Below are 14,725 nucleotides of genomic sequence, written 5' to 3' on the forward strand. Positions count from 1 at the left end.
AACTTGAGGTTAACTGCTATTATTGCTGCTGCTACAGGTTAAGGGTGCATTCAGACGACCGTATATTGGCTGGGTTTTCACGCCCAGCAGATATACGGCGTCTCTCTCTGCAGGGGGAGGAGGCTGGAAGAGCTGGGAGCAGTGCTCTGAGCTCCCGCCCCCTCTCTGCCTCCTCTCCACCCCCTCTCCGCCCCTCTGAACTATTTGCAATAAGAGGAGGCGGAACAGGGCTGGGCTAAGTTCCGGGAATTAGCTCCACCCCGTCCCGCCTCTCATCATTGAAAATAGTGCAGAGGGGCGGAGAGGGGGTGGAGAGGAGGCAGAGAGGGGGCGGGAGCTCAGAGCACTGCCTCGGATTTTCCAGCCTCCTCCCCCTGCAGAGAGAGACGCCGTATATCGGCTGGGCATGTTTTTTGTGCGGCAAGTTACATTTTTTAGGGGTTTTATTGAATGTACTAGATAATGTACTGCAAAAAAAACGTTTACGAATTTCTAAGTGCAGTGAAATGGAAGAAAAAAAAACTGAAGGAAATTTCGCCATTCTTGGGGGAGTCTTGTTTTTATGGCACACACACACACTATGGCAAAAATGACATGATAACTTTATCCTATGGGTCATTACAATTATGACAATACCAAATTTATATAGTTTTGTTTTTCTTTGCTGTACTACTTAAAAAAAAACTTTGGAAAAACAAAATTATTTTCAGTCATCATCTTCTGACAGCCATAACATTTTTGTTTTTCCATCAAATTACTTGTGTGAGGACTTGTTTTTTTGCAGGATGTCCCGTAGTTCCTATTGGTAGCATTATAGAGTACATACGACTTTTTGATCACTTTTTATTAAGTTTTTTCTTGCAAACGGGGTGACCAAAAAAAAGCACAATTCTGGCATTGTGTTTTGTTTTTTTTCTTATAAATAGGGGGGAATGTTTTTTTTTTTCACTTTTCATACCTTTTGTTTTTTTCTAATATTCAAAAAAAACCTGTTTAAACTCAGAACTGACAGCAGCATTTACAGGGTTAACAGCCATGATCAGTGTTAACACAGATCGTGGCTGTTGTTGGTGAGTGTCAGTTGTGAGAAACAGTTAGCACCAGCATTGTATGGCAGGGGAAGAGCTACCAATCCTCCTCCATATAAGCCCTGAATGCATAGGACATAAATATATGTCCTGCGTCATTAAAGGGTTAAAGAGATATTTTTTTTTTTACAAGGACTTGGACTGTGACTGTGTTGATCACTTTGTAGCCTGTGACTACAGTTTTGTTATGCAAAGTATTGAATACCAGGCATGGGTAGTTGGGCAATCCAAGAAACGACTGACACTGGCTAAGTGTCAGCCAATTACAGCCAGCACTTCCAGGAGGTGGGGATTTTTCAATCCCTTGCCAGAAGATAAGAAGAAGACAGGTGCCGGGGACCCGGTGAGAAGCTGCAGCGGAGCCACGGACAGCGCTTATAGGTGATGTATGCTTTTTTTACATTATTTTTCTGCTGTTAGGGTATATTTTCAGAGTAGAGCTTATATTTCAAGCCCCCTCCCCCGAAAATCACGCCACTTTGTAGCACCACATGCAACTACAAAATTGCGGTATTGCCGCAAGAAGACGCAGTGACATCGCACCGACCAGCGAGGCGATATCGCTGCAATTTTCTCTCGGCAATGCCATGTCACCTGTGTGGAGGAGGCCTTACTCTACCCCTAGCCCAGCATAGGAACGTCCACCACCTCCATCTACATTTTCTCAATTCTCCTAACTAAACTCCGCCTCTCTACTACTGGAGGCATTCAATTACGTCACTCACACAGTTAAAGGGGTATACACAGAAAAATCCCTCACAACAGTCATTCACATGCATCCACACCACAGCTGCAGGCCACTACAATGTGAACATTGTCTTAATGTCCACACATAAAAGCCAACAGAAAAAAAGCTAATAATATTTGCCAAATCCTAAAAAAAACTGACCATAAGGGCTTATTGACACAGTAGTGTTTGTACGCGCATTTGCGCATGCAAAATCTGCATGCACGATACGCAGAGAATAGAACCCATTGTTTTCAATAGGTTCATTTTCACTCTTCTTTTTTGCGCGCACATTTCGCTCGTGGGAAAAAAAGCGACATGTTCTAATTTTGTGTGCATTTGCACATTAAAGGTCCCCATCGGAGTCTATGGGCGTGCGCAAATGTGTGAGTAATACGCAATGACATTCACAATACGCTGCTCAATTTCATAAAAACAGAACATATCTTGACCTCATTAGGCTAAATAGCCTTTTAAATCATAGCAAGGGGGTGTCGCACGCGTGTGAACTAGCGCTGTGTGTGAACAAAAGTACAGTACAATGCGCAGACATGAGTGCAAATAAGCCATATGTACGTGCGGGTAAGTGCAAAACACTGCACATACCCGCAAACACTGGCACCTAATTAGGCTTAATAGCCATTTAAATCAGGGCAGGGGTAATTCCCCCACCATGTCATGTAGAAAATAGAGGCTCACCAGTAGCACAAACTTTGCTCCAACTGTGGTAGGATTTGTAAAGATGCTATAGCCACTAGGGGATATGAACCAAAGATCCCCAATAGAGTCCAAAATAGCGAACAAATATGTGGCAGCACATCAAGGTGCAAAAATTCAATTGATTTTATTCCACCTTGCCAAAAAACAGATGCGGCGGTTCGACTGTAGTGGTCCTTGTCAAGCTTGACGAAGACCTTCATGGTCTTTTTTTTGGCAAGGTGGAATAAAATCACTTGAATTTTTGCACCTTGATATGCTGCCACATATTTATTCGCTATTTTGTCCCCCTCCCATGTCAATGACCGGTGCCTGCGCAAATGCACACAGTATTTGTGCAGGCACACGCAGAAAAAAAACCTCCTTCACCGCACAAATATGCTGCACAAGAGCGAGTGTTTTTGCGCCTCCTCGTGTGTAGGAGCCCTAAACCTGCAGCTTTTCTGCTCCCATTCCCCTTTGCAGAGCTGTTCATCAGTTGTGCACTATCTAGTCATGCAACACATCACATGGGCGCATTTGCGCATGTAAAATCTGTGCATGCTAAACATAGAGAATAGAAGCCATTAATTTCAATGGTATTGATCTCATAAGCACTTTTGCACGCACATTTCCCGCGTGCGCAGAAAAGTAAGTCCTGCCCTATATTACTGTATTTTGCGCAGTAAAGGTGCCATAGAAGTTTATGGCAAGTGTGCAAATACACACGGGGAAGGGTGAGACATTGCGCAAAAAAAAGGAAAAGAAGACAGCTAGACCTTTTTAGGCTTAGCCATTAAGGCTGCCTGTACACGGGCATTGCGGTATCCCACGGCGGATCTCCGCCGCAGGAGCCGCCTCCTGGGAGCAGGAGCCTGCAGGCAGATCTGCGTAGTTAGCCTATCTGACAGATAGGCTGGCCACGGAGAATCGCGGCAATTCGCAGCGAGCAGAGAATCGCTATGATTCTCCGCTCGTGGACAGGGGGGCTGCGCTTTCCATAGCAAGGCTATGGAAAGTGTTATAGCGTTCATTGCGTTCCCCGCGGTCGGATTATCGCCGCAGGAAGCGCAATTAAAATTCGGCCGTGGACAGGAGGCCTAAATTCCACAAAAGAGAGTGTCAAGCTTGTGTGTGAACTGGCCCTGTGTGCGTAAAAATTACAGTAATATGGGCAGACACGTGCGCAAGACATTGATTATGGTCCTCTTCAAACCTTCTTCATGCGCAAATATGCTGTGCTGCAGCAAGTGTAATTGCGCATACGCTCGTGTGAAGCAACCCTAAAAAAGTTGTGCCATAAATGTCTTTTATCACCTCCATAGGATAGGATTGGTGGGGGTCTCACTGATTAAACTCCCACTGGTGCCAAGACTTAGGGTGCGTGCACACGAGCGCATAAACGGCGCGTTTTTGCGACCAAACGTATATACGTGACCATCTGAGGCAATGGTTTTGAATGTATTCGTTCACATGGGCGATTTTACGGCGCGTAAAAACGGCAACCCGAAAAAAAAATGGAACATATGCGACCGAAATATGCGCCAATGCATATTCGATGGCCGAAAAGATAGTTTGCAAAGTAGGAACAAACGAAAATACGCTTTCTAGCTCTGGTCGTGATCGGCGAAAAACGTTCTCTCGGGCGATTATACGTTGCGCTCGTGCGAACGTAAATACACCTACGCTCGTCTGCCCGCACCCTAAGGGTCCAATGTCCCTCTTTCCTCCTAACTGCACTCACGCAGTGAAGAGGAGCTTCAATGGAGTGATGGTTACCCTTTTGTGTGCTGCTGCTGCATTCACCTCCATATGACTGCCGAGTAGTACAAGTGCTCAGATATCTCTAGCAGTCCCATTAAAACTAATAGAAGAGCAGCAGCAACATGCATGCCCAGTTGTCTCTGCTCAAACTTTTCCTCACTAAAGAGGGTGCAGTGAGGAGGAAAGAGGGTCACGGCACCCCGTTCTCATGAGCAATGGGATTTGCAGCAGTGAGAGAGAGCCACTAATTAGACTTTTATCAACTTTTCTGTAGAAAGGTGATAAAAGTTAATTTTGGCACAACCCCTTTAAGTTCTAGAATGGGTCCATAGGTCCAATATGTATCTATAAATTGGTAGTTTTATACTTTGCCCTAAAAAATACTACTGTAATATGAGTTAATATGAATTGCTCAACTATAATTTGCATTTCCTGAAACTACTGGCAACTGCAGTGATATCAGTGATGCTGACACGTCAGCACTACAGTCAGTGATTTGCTGCAGTAAACACATCTTGTCAATGCGCCATTGCTAAACCCGAGTGGATAGAGACTGATAGGGGATCCAGGAAGCACTGGCATGGTAGTGACAGAGAATTGGTAAACTGAGTATTACTCTTTTTGTTATTTTATAGTTTGTAATATAAATTCATGAGGCTGGAAAACCTCTTTAGTAGAAGTTAGAAGAAGACCGTGTCACGTTCTCCTTGAGCACAATGCACACCACGGCCAGGGCAAACGCAAAAAATTGGGATAGAGGAACGTGCATACACGCTGAACACCATAACAAACTGAACTTAAAACAGAACTTACGAGCAAACATTTAACAATGACTGACAACCAACACACATAAGCATATGGAATAGCTGATATGCATACAGGGTATTGGTCATATACTCGCCAAGATACTTAAGCTCACAATCTCACGACAAGGGTCCTCCTTGTCTCGTGAGTCCCTATTCCAACAAGACAACTTAAGGCCCATTTACACTGGACGGATGTTGGGAAATGATTCCTGACTCTTATCTTTGTGTGTACTCACTCCCATCCATTTTCCCCAGCCGCCTGCTGACCACTCTGTGAACAAGTGGGCGATACTCATTCCGTGCAGCAGCACGGGAGCAGTACACACAGGGGCGAGTGTCAGGCATTGTTTGCCCGACATTTGTCCAGTTTAAATGGGCCTTTAAACTTAGGAGTCCTGCCTGCAAGTTGGGTGATCATCCTAATAGGGACAGCCACACATTGGAACTAAAGGGGCCTGGCTCGCCATAGATGGTAAACGGCATGCAAGCAGAACAGGACACTGTTCACACCAAAACAGACAAGGGAATCCCACCCAGACCCTCATGCATTCAGCAACACCAGGCTTCTCTTGCATGACTCCAATCACCAGGGTTTTGAGAGGGAGTGATGAAAAAAATAAATGACCAGCACCCTCTAGCAATAAATAAAAAATAAATATTGTTATTTGTATAGTGCCAACTTATTCTGCAGCGCTTTAAGGTCATTTATTTATTACCTCCCAACAAGCTGGGTACTCATTTTACCGACCTTGGAAGGATGGAAGGCTGATTCAACCTTAAGCCGGCTACCTGAACCACGCAGGGATTGAACTCGCAACATTCAGGCCGTGGTACTAGCATTTATGGGCAGCAGACCAGTGATGTTTGTCTAACTGGAGCAATACACACCCAGCCCACTCAATCAACCCACACCTGTGGAGTGTGCTTCTGAAAACTCATAGCTCTACAGGTCCCGGAAGCACAACGTGACAGACTGCAGTGCTTTGGATGTTCTTCTGTTTTTTTTTTTAGTAACTCCCTAGTTGTGCTTAAGTGTGAGAGGAAGTAAAACACGTGGGCTGGGGGCACAACACTTCTAGTCAATAAATGATCAAACAAGGGAATTACCCAGTTCTTTTTTATTAATATTTAATAACAGCCACCTAACGTGTTTCGGGGATGCATCCCTTCTTCAGAAACGGCTGTGAAAGTGTGTTAGGTGTATGCAGAAGAATCTGCTGCTGCACTGTGGAGATGAATCGGTTGCATGTAGAGATGAGCGAGCACCAAAATGCTCGGGTGCTCGTTACTCGAGACGAACTTTTCGCGATGCTCGAGGGTTCGTTTCGAGTAACGAACCCCATTGAAGTCAATGGGCGACCCGAGCATTTTTGTATATCGCCGATGCTCGCTAAGGTTTTCATTTGTGAAAATCTGGGAAATTCAAGAAAGTGATGGGAACGACACAGAAACGGATAGGGCAGGCGAGGGGCTACATGTTGGGCTGCATCTCAAGTTCCCAGGTCCCACTATTAAGCCACAATAGCAGCAAGAGTGCTACCCCTCCTCCCAACAATTTTTACTTCTGAAAAACCCTCATTAGCAAGGCACACCATAGCTAAGCACCACACTACCTCCAACAAAGCACAATCACTGCCTGCATGACACTCCGCTGCCGCTTCTCCTGGGTTACATGCTGCCCAACCCCCTTCCCCCCCCGCACGACCCAGTGTCCACAGCGCACACCAAAGTGACCCCGCCCAGCCTTCAGCTGCCCTCATGTCTATTTATAAGTGCGTCTGCCATGAGGAGGAACCGGAGGCACACACTGCAGAGGGTTGGCAGGGCCAGGCAGTGACCCTCTTTAAAAGGGGCTGGGCGATAGCCCACAATGCTGTACAGAAGCAATGAGAAATCCAATCCTGTGCCACCTCCATCAGGAGCTGCACACGTGGGCATAGCAATGGGGAACCCATGTGCCACACACTATTCATTCTGTCAAGGTGTCTGCATGCCCCAGTCAGACCGGGGTTTTTTATAAATAGTCACAGGCAGGTACAACTCCGCAATGGGAATTCCGTGTGCACCCACAGCATGGGTGGCTCCCTGGAACCCACCGGCTGTACATAAATGTATCCCATTGCAGTGCCCTGGACAGCAGAGCTAACGTCAGATTAAATGCAGGTGGGCTTCGGCCCACACTGCATGCCCCAGTCACACTGGGGTTTTTTATAAGTAGACACAGGCAGGTACAACTCCCTATTGTGAAGTCCCTGTAGACCCACAGCATGGGTGGCTCCCTGGAACCCACCGGCGGTACATAAATAAATCCCATTGCAGTGCCCAGCACAGCTGAGGTAACGTCAGGTTTAATGCAAGTGGGCTTCGGCCCACACTGCATGCCCCAGTCAGACTGGGGTTCTTTAGAAGTGGACACATGCAGTTACAACTCCGTGTAGACCGACAGCATGGGCGGGTCCCAGGAAGCCACCGGCGGTACATAAATATATCCCATTGCAGTGCCCTGGACAGCAAAGCTAACGTCAGATTACATGCAGGTGGGCTTCGGCCCACACTGCATGCCCCAACCTGACCGGGGTTTTTAAATCATAGACACAGGCAGGTACACCTCCCTATTGTGAAGTCCGTGTGGACCCACAGCATGGGTGGCTCCCTGGAACCCACCGGCGATACATAAATAAATCCCATTGCAGTGCCCAGCACAGCTGAGGTAACGTCAGGTTTAATGCAGGTGGGCTTCGGCCCACACTGCATGCCCCAGTCAGATCGGGGTTTTTTATAAGTAGACACATGCAGTTACAACTCCGTGTGGACCGACAGCATGGGTGGGTCCCAGGAAGCCACCGGCGGTACATAAATATATCCCATTGCATTGCCCATCACAGCTGAGGTAATGTCCGATTAAATGCAGGTGGTCTTCGGCCCACAGTGCATGCCCCAGTCTGACCAGGGTTTTTAATACATAGACACTGGCAGGTACAAATTCCTAATGTGAAGTCCCTGTGGACCCACAGCATGGGTGGCTCCCTGGAACCCATCAGCGGTACATAAATATATCCCATTGCAGTGCCCTGCTCAGCAGAGCTAACGTCACATACAATACAGGTGTGCTTCGGCCCACAGTGCATGCCCCAGTCAGAGTGGTAATATGTACCTTAACAGTAACCCCGTTGGTGGGAATGTGGTGGCGACTGCGGACCTAGTAGCGCGGTTTTATTTAGTTGGTTTTCGGAATGTGGCCAGGATTAAGTGGGCCGTGACGGGGGGATGGTGGGGGGGCTCTCTTGTTGTGTCGGTAAAGGTGAAATTCTTGGACTGCCACCAGACGGACCAATGCAAAGGTATTTGCCAAGAATGTTTTCATTGTTGGAGGAGGAGGGGGATGTTTTTGAGGCACTACGTGTCCTCTCCACATGTCCGTGGTTATATGCACCTTAACAGTAACCGCATTGGTGGGAAATGGCCTCGCCACCATCATGTTTTTGGGAAGCCTCCGTTTCCACACCCCAGTGACATAGCATTAGCAGCGGTATAGGTAGAGCCCAGAATTAGTAACATTTCAGCGGTAGCATTAGGGACAGGCTCCAGTAACATATCACTAGCAGCAGTATAGGGGGAGCACAGTCTTAGTTCCATTTCAGTAATAGTAGCACTCAAGACAGGCCCCAGTAACAATTCCGAAGCAGCAGTATAGGGGGAGCACAGTCTTAGTTCCATTTCAGTAGTAGTAGCAGTCAAGACAGGCCACAGTAACATTCCCGTTGCAGCAGTTTAGGGAGATAACAGTCTCTTTCACATTTCAGTAATTGCAGTATAGACAAGGCCCCAGTTACATTTATGTAGCAAAAGTGTAGGCCAACCCCACACACCTTGCTGTACCATGAGTTCAGGCGAAGCCCATAAAAATTTGTAGGATTACACTGTAGGCGAGAGCCCAAAAAAATTGGTGTACCAACAGTACTAATTTACCTCAGAAAAATTGCCCATGCCCAACCAAGAGGGCAGGTGAAACCCATTAATCGCTTTGCTTAATGTGGCTTAATTTGTAACTAGGCCTGGAGGCAGCCCAGTTAAAATAAAAATTGGTTCAGGTGCAAGTTTCAACGCTTTAATGAGAATTGAAACGTATAAACATTGTTTACTAAAGTAATATGACTGAGCCTTGTGGGCCTAAGAAAAATTGCCCGTTCGGCGTGATTACGTGAGGTTTCAGGAGGAGGAGCAGGAGGAGGAGGATGAATATAATACACAGATTGATAAAGCTAAAAGGTCCCTGTTTTTGATGGTGAAAGAGAACGATGCTTCCATCCGCGGGTGCAGCCTACGTATTGTTTAGGTATCGCTGCTGTCCGCTGGTGGAGAAGAGAAGTCTGGGGAAATCCAGGCTTTGTTCATCTTTATGAGTGTAAGCCTGTCGGCACTGTCGGTTGACAGGCGGGTACACTTATCCGTGATGATTCCCCCAGCCGCACTAAACACCCTCTCTGACAAGACGCTAGCCGCAGGACAAGCAAGCACCTCCAGGGCATACAGCGCGAGCTCAGACCACGTGTCCAGCTTCGACACCCAGTAGTTGTAGGGGGCAGAGGCGTCACGGAGGACGGTCGTACGATCGGCTACGTACTCCCTCACCATCCTTTTACAGTGCTCCCGCCGACTCAGCCTTGACTGGGGAGCGGTGACATAGTCTTGCTGGGGAGCCATAAAGCAGTCAAAGGCCTTGGAGAGTGTTCCCCTGCCTGTGCTGTACATGCTGCCTGATCTCCGCGCCTCCCCTGCTACCTGGCCGTCGGAACTGCGCCTTCTGCCACTAGCGCTGTCGGATGGGAATTTTACCATCAGTTTGTCTGCCAGGGTCCTGTGGTGTAGCATCACTCTCGAACCCCTTTCCTCTTCGGGTATGAGAGTGGGAAGGTTCTCCTTATACCGTGGGTTGAGCAGTGTGTACACCCAGTAATCCGTAGTGGCCAGAATGCGTGTAACGCGAGGGTCACGAGAAAGGCATCCTAACATGAAGTCAGCCATGTGTGCCAGGGTACCTGTACGCAACACATGGCTGTCCTCACTAGGAAGATCACTTTCAGGATCCTCCTCCTCCTCAGGCCATACACGCTGAAAGGATGACAGGCAAGCAGCATGGGTACCCTCAGCAGTGGGCCAAGCTGTCTCTTTCCCCTCCTCCTCCTCCTCCTCAACGCACTGAGATATAGACATGAGGGTGCTCTGACTATCCAGCGACATACTGTCTTCCCCCGCCTCTGTTTCTGAGCGCAAAGCGTCTGCCTTTATGCTTTGCAGGGAACTTCTCAAGAGGCATAGCAGAGGAATGGTGACGCTAATGATTGCAGCATCGCCGCTCACCATCTGGGTAGACTCCTCAAAGTTTCCAAGGACCTGGCAGATGTCTGCCAACCAGGCCCACTCATCTGTAAAGAATTGAGGAGGCTGACTCCCACTACGCCGCCCATGTTGGAGTTGGTATTCCACTATAGCTCTACGCTGCTCATAGAGCCTGGCCAACATGTGAAGCGTAGAGTTCCACCGTGTGGGCACGTCGCACAGCAGTCAGTGCACTGGCAGATTAAACCGATGTTGCAGGGTCCGCAGGGTGGCAGCGTCCGTCTTGGACTTGCGGAAATGTACGCTGAGCCGGCGCACCTTTCCGAGCAGGTCTGACAAGCGTGGGTAGCTTTTCAGAAAGCGCTGAACCACCAGGTTACGGCCGTTGTCACACACGACCATGCCTGGTTGGAGGCTGAGCGGCGAAAGCCAGCGGTCGGTCTTCTCTGTCAGACCCTGCAGCAGTTCGTGGGCCGTGTGCCTCTTCTCTCCTAAGCAGAGTAGTTTCAGTACGGCGTGCTGTTGCTTGCCCACCGCTGTGCTGCCACGCCGTGCGACACCAACTGCTGGCGACGTGCTGCTGCTGACACATCTTGATTGCGAGACAGAGGTTGCGTAGGAGGAGGAGGAGGAGGGTGGTTTAGTGGAGGAAGCATACACCGCCGCAGATACCAGCACCGAGCTGGGGCCCGCAATTCTGGGGGTGGGTAGGACGTGAGCGGTCCCAGGCTCTCACTTGGTCCCAGCCTCCACTAAATTCACCCAATGTGCCGTCAGGGAGATATAGTGGCCCTTCCCGCCTGTGCTTGTCCACGTGTCCGTTGTTAAGTGGACCTTGCCAGTAACCGCGTTGGTGAGGGCGCGTACAATGTTGCGGGAGATGTGGTCGTGCAGGGTTGGGACTGCACATCGGGAAAAGTAGTGGCGACTGGGAACTGAGTAGCGCGGGGCCGCCGCCGCCATCATGTTTTTGAAAGCCTCCATTTCAACAAGACTATACGGCAGCATCTCCAGGCTGATTAATTTGGCTATGTGCACGTTTAATGCTTGAGCGTGCGGGTGCGTGGCGGCGTAGTTACGCTTGCGCTCAAACAGTTGCGCTATCGACGGCTGGACACTGCGCTGAGAGACATTGCTGGATGGGGCCGAGGACAGCGGAGGTGAGGGTGTGGGTGCAGGCCGGGAGACGGTCGTGCCTGTGTCCTGAGAGGGGGGTTGGATCTCAGTGGCAGGTTGGAGCACAGGGGGAGAGTCAGTGGTGCAAACCGGAGGCGGTGAATGGCCTTCGTCCCACCTTGTGGGGTGCTTGGCCATCATATGCCTGCGCATGCTGGTGGTAGTGAGGCTGGTGGTGGTGGCTCCCCGGCTGATCTTGGCGCGACAAACCCTGCACACCACAGTTCGTCGGTCGTCTGCACTCTCACTGAAAAACTGCCACACCTTTGAGCACCTCGGCCTCTGCAGGGTGGCATGGCGCGAGGGGGCGCTTTGGGAAACAGTTGGTGGATTATTCGGTCTGGCCCTGCCTCTACCCCTGGCCACCGCACTGCCTCTTCCAACCTGCCCTGCTGCTGCACTTGCCTCCCCCTCAGAAGACCTGTCCTCAGTAAGCTTAGCAAACCAGGTGGGGTCAGTCACCTCATTGTCCAGCTGCTCTTCCTCCGAATCCTCTGTGCGCTCCTCCCTCGGACTTACTGCCCTTACTACTACCTCACTGATAGACAACTGTGTCTCATCGTCATTGTCCTCCTCACCCACTGAAAGCTCTTGAGACAGTTGCCGCAAGTCCCCAGCCTCATCCCCCGGACCCCGGGAACTTTCCAAAGGTTGGGCATCAGTCACGATAAACTCCTCTGGTGGGAGAGGAACCATTGCTGCCCAATCTGGGCAGGGGCCCGAGAACAGTTCCTGGGAGTCTGCCTGCTCCTCAGAATGTGTCATTTTCATGGAGTGAGGAGGCTGGGAGGAAGGAGGAGCAGCAGCCAGAGGATTCAGAGTTGCAGCTGTGGACGGCGTAGAAGACTGGGTGGTCGATAGATTGCTGGATGCACTTTCTGCCATCCACGACAGGACCTGCTCACGCTGCTCATTTTCTAATAAAGGTCTACTGCGTGGACCCATTAATTGTGAGATGAATCTGGGGACCCCTGAAACTTGCCTCTCTCCTAATCCCGCAGCAGTCGGCTGCAATACACCTGGATCAGGAGCTCGGCCTGTGCCCACACCCTGACTTGGGCCTCCGCGTCCTCGCCCGCGTCCACGTCCTCTAGGCCTACCCCTACCCCTCAGCATGGTGTATTACAAGTAGAGCAGAAACAGAACGCTGTAATTAAATGTGCCGCTTATTGGCCTGTGGTTGGAGGCTGACTTCGCTTACGGAACGCACAGCAGAGCCAGGAAACAATTTTGTGCACGCCTGTAGTGAGACGTAGGTGCGTATGACTGAGCTAGTGGAATTCACAGCGCAGAAGCAGTCAAGTGGCCAAAGGGCAGTGGTAGACCTTAAGTATTTTGCTTCAATTTGTTTAAATGGTGAGCTGAAACACCAGACAGATACTGTATGCAGCGTATATTATGTATACTGTTTCCCTCTGGCGCTATGACGGTGGTGATGTCACGGGCACAGCAGAGCCAGGAAACAATTTTGCGCAAGCCTGCTGTAACGCTTAGCTGCGTATTAATTAGGACTACTACCCCCAGCAGACACGCAGTACACTGAAGAGGGTCACAGGCAGCCCAAATATAGTTTTTTTCCCCCAATTTTTTTGAAAAAGCCCACTGCCTATATAGACAGTATATCTCTTTCACCTTTCCCACTGTCCCTGCCTCACCAGTACTGCCCCTATACTCTGTACAATGACTGCAGACTGAGGACGCAATGGTCTGCACGCCCTTTGTACAAAAAAAAAAAATTGTGCAACACTGCTCCCAGCAGCCTTAACACTACTGCACACGGTCAGATGTGGCCCTAAGAAGGACCGTTGGGGTTCTTGAAGACTAAAATAACACCTAACACTGTCCCTATAGCAGCAGCAGCATCAGCAGCACTTTCCCTGATCTATGTCAGAATGCATCTGTGGCGAGCCGCGGGCGGGGCAGATTTTAATACTCGGGTGTCACCTGATCTCCCCAGCCACTCACTGCAGGGGGGTGGTATTAGGGCTGAAACGTCACAGGAGGAAGTTGTAATGCCTTCCATGTCTTTCTATTGGCCAGAAAAGCGCGCAAATGTCTCAGAGATGAAAGTGAAAGTAACGCGAACATCGCGTGGTTCTCGTCTCGAGGTTCGAGCATCTCGAACACCCTAATACTCGAACGAGCATCAAGCTCGGACGAGTACGCTCGCTCATCTCTAGTTGCATGCAAAAACAATCGCTCATGTGAAAGAACCCATTTACATCAATGGGTTCTATTCTCTGCATATTGTGTGTGTATATTTTGTGGTTGCAGAAACACTCGCAAATACGTTCACCTGAAGAAGCCCTAATACTGATTTCAAATGGTGGAATATTGGGCCCTGAAACTCGGCCCGATAATGTGCACGCCAACATGCGATTTCCCTGCAGATGCGAGGAGTTTTTGTATCAAAACCGCCTCGCATCAGTTCTGGGCAGTAGCGATCCTCCGCCGTGGCTGTCAACCGCGATGGAGCATCTCGGAATGTTTCACATTGTTTTCAATGGGATACCTTGCACAGGTATAAGCAGTAGACAGCAGCACTCACCTATTGACCAATATTTGGTGGAGTAAGTTTTGAAAAGGATGCAAGCCCCTAATTGATGCAAGCCCCTAATTGGATCGGACCCTGGTCCCAGATATAGTCCAAATTTTGAAAAATAGGCAGCATCCACAGTACACCATTTACAAAAGTAGAAAGACCTTTATTCCTCATGGCTCTCAGCGGCCATAGTAGTGACGTTTCGATCCCAGCAAGGATCTTTGTCAAGCTTCAATGGGAAACCTTGCATTGCACTTGCGTGCACCTATCATGCAGTGCGATGCTGCCACCGGCCCCATTGAAGACAATGGGTGATGCGAGAGCATGTCCAAAGATAGGACATGCTGCAATAGTTTTCCCGCAGCACATTACGGAGTGATGCGGGGAAAAAAATCGCTCGCATTTGTGCGAGATTTGTGTGTCTCACAACGCACAAATCTCGCCCGTGTGAAACCAGCCCAAGTGTGATAAATATACCATATAGCATATACTATGTATAACGTTTGTCCTACTGACTATTGGACAATATAGTTTTCTCTCTTGTTGCGCTTATAATGACCTACGGATTTCTGCGGCGCTGGAAGTA

The sequence above is a fragment of the Eleutherodactylus coqui genome, chromosome 3 (genome assembly GCF_035609145.1).
Source record: "Eleutherodactylus coqui strain aEleCoq1 chromosome 3, aEleCoq1.hap1, whole genome shotgun sequence".
In the NCBI taxonomy this organism is placed as follows: Eukaryota; Metazoa; Chordata; class Amphibia; order Anura; family Eleutherodactylidae; genus Eleutherodactylus; species Eleutherodactylus coqui.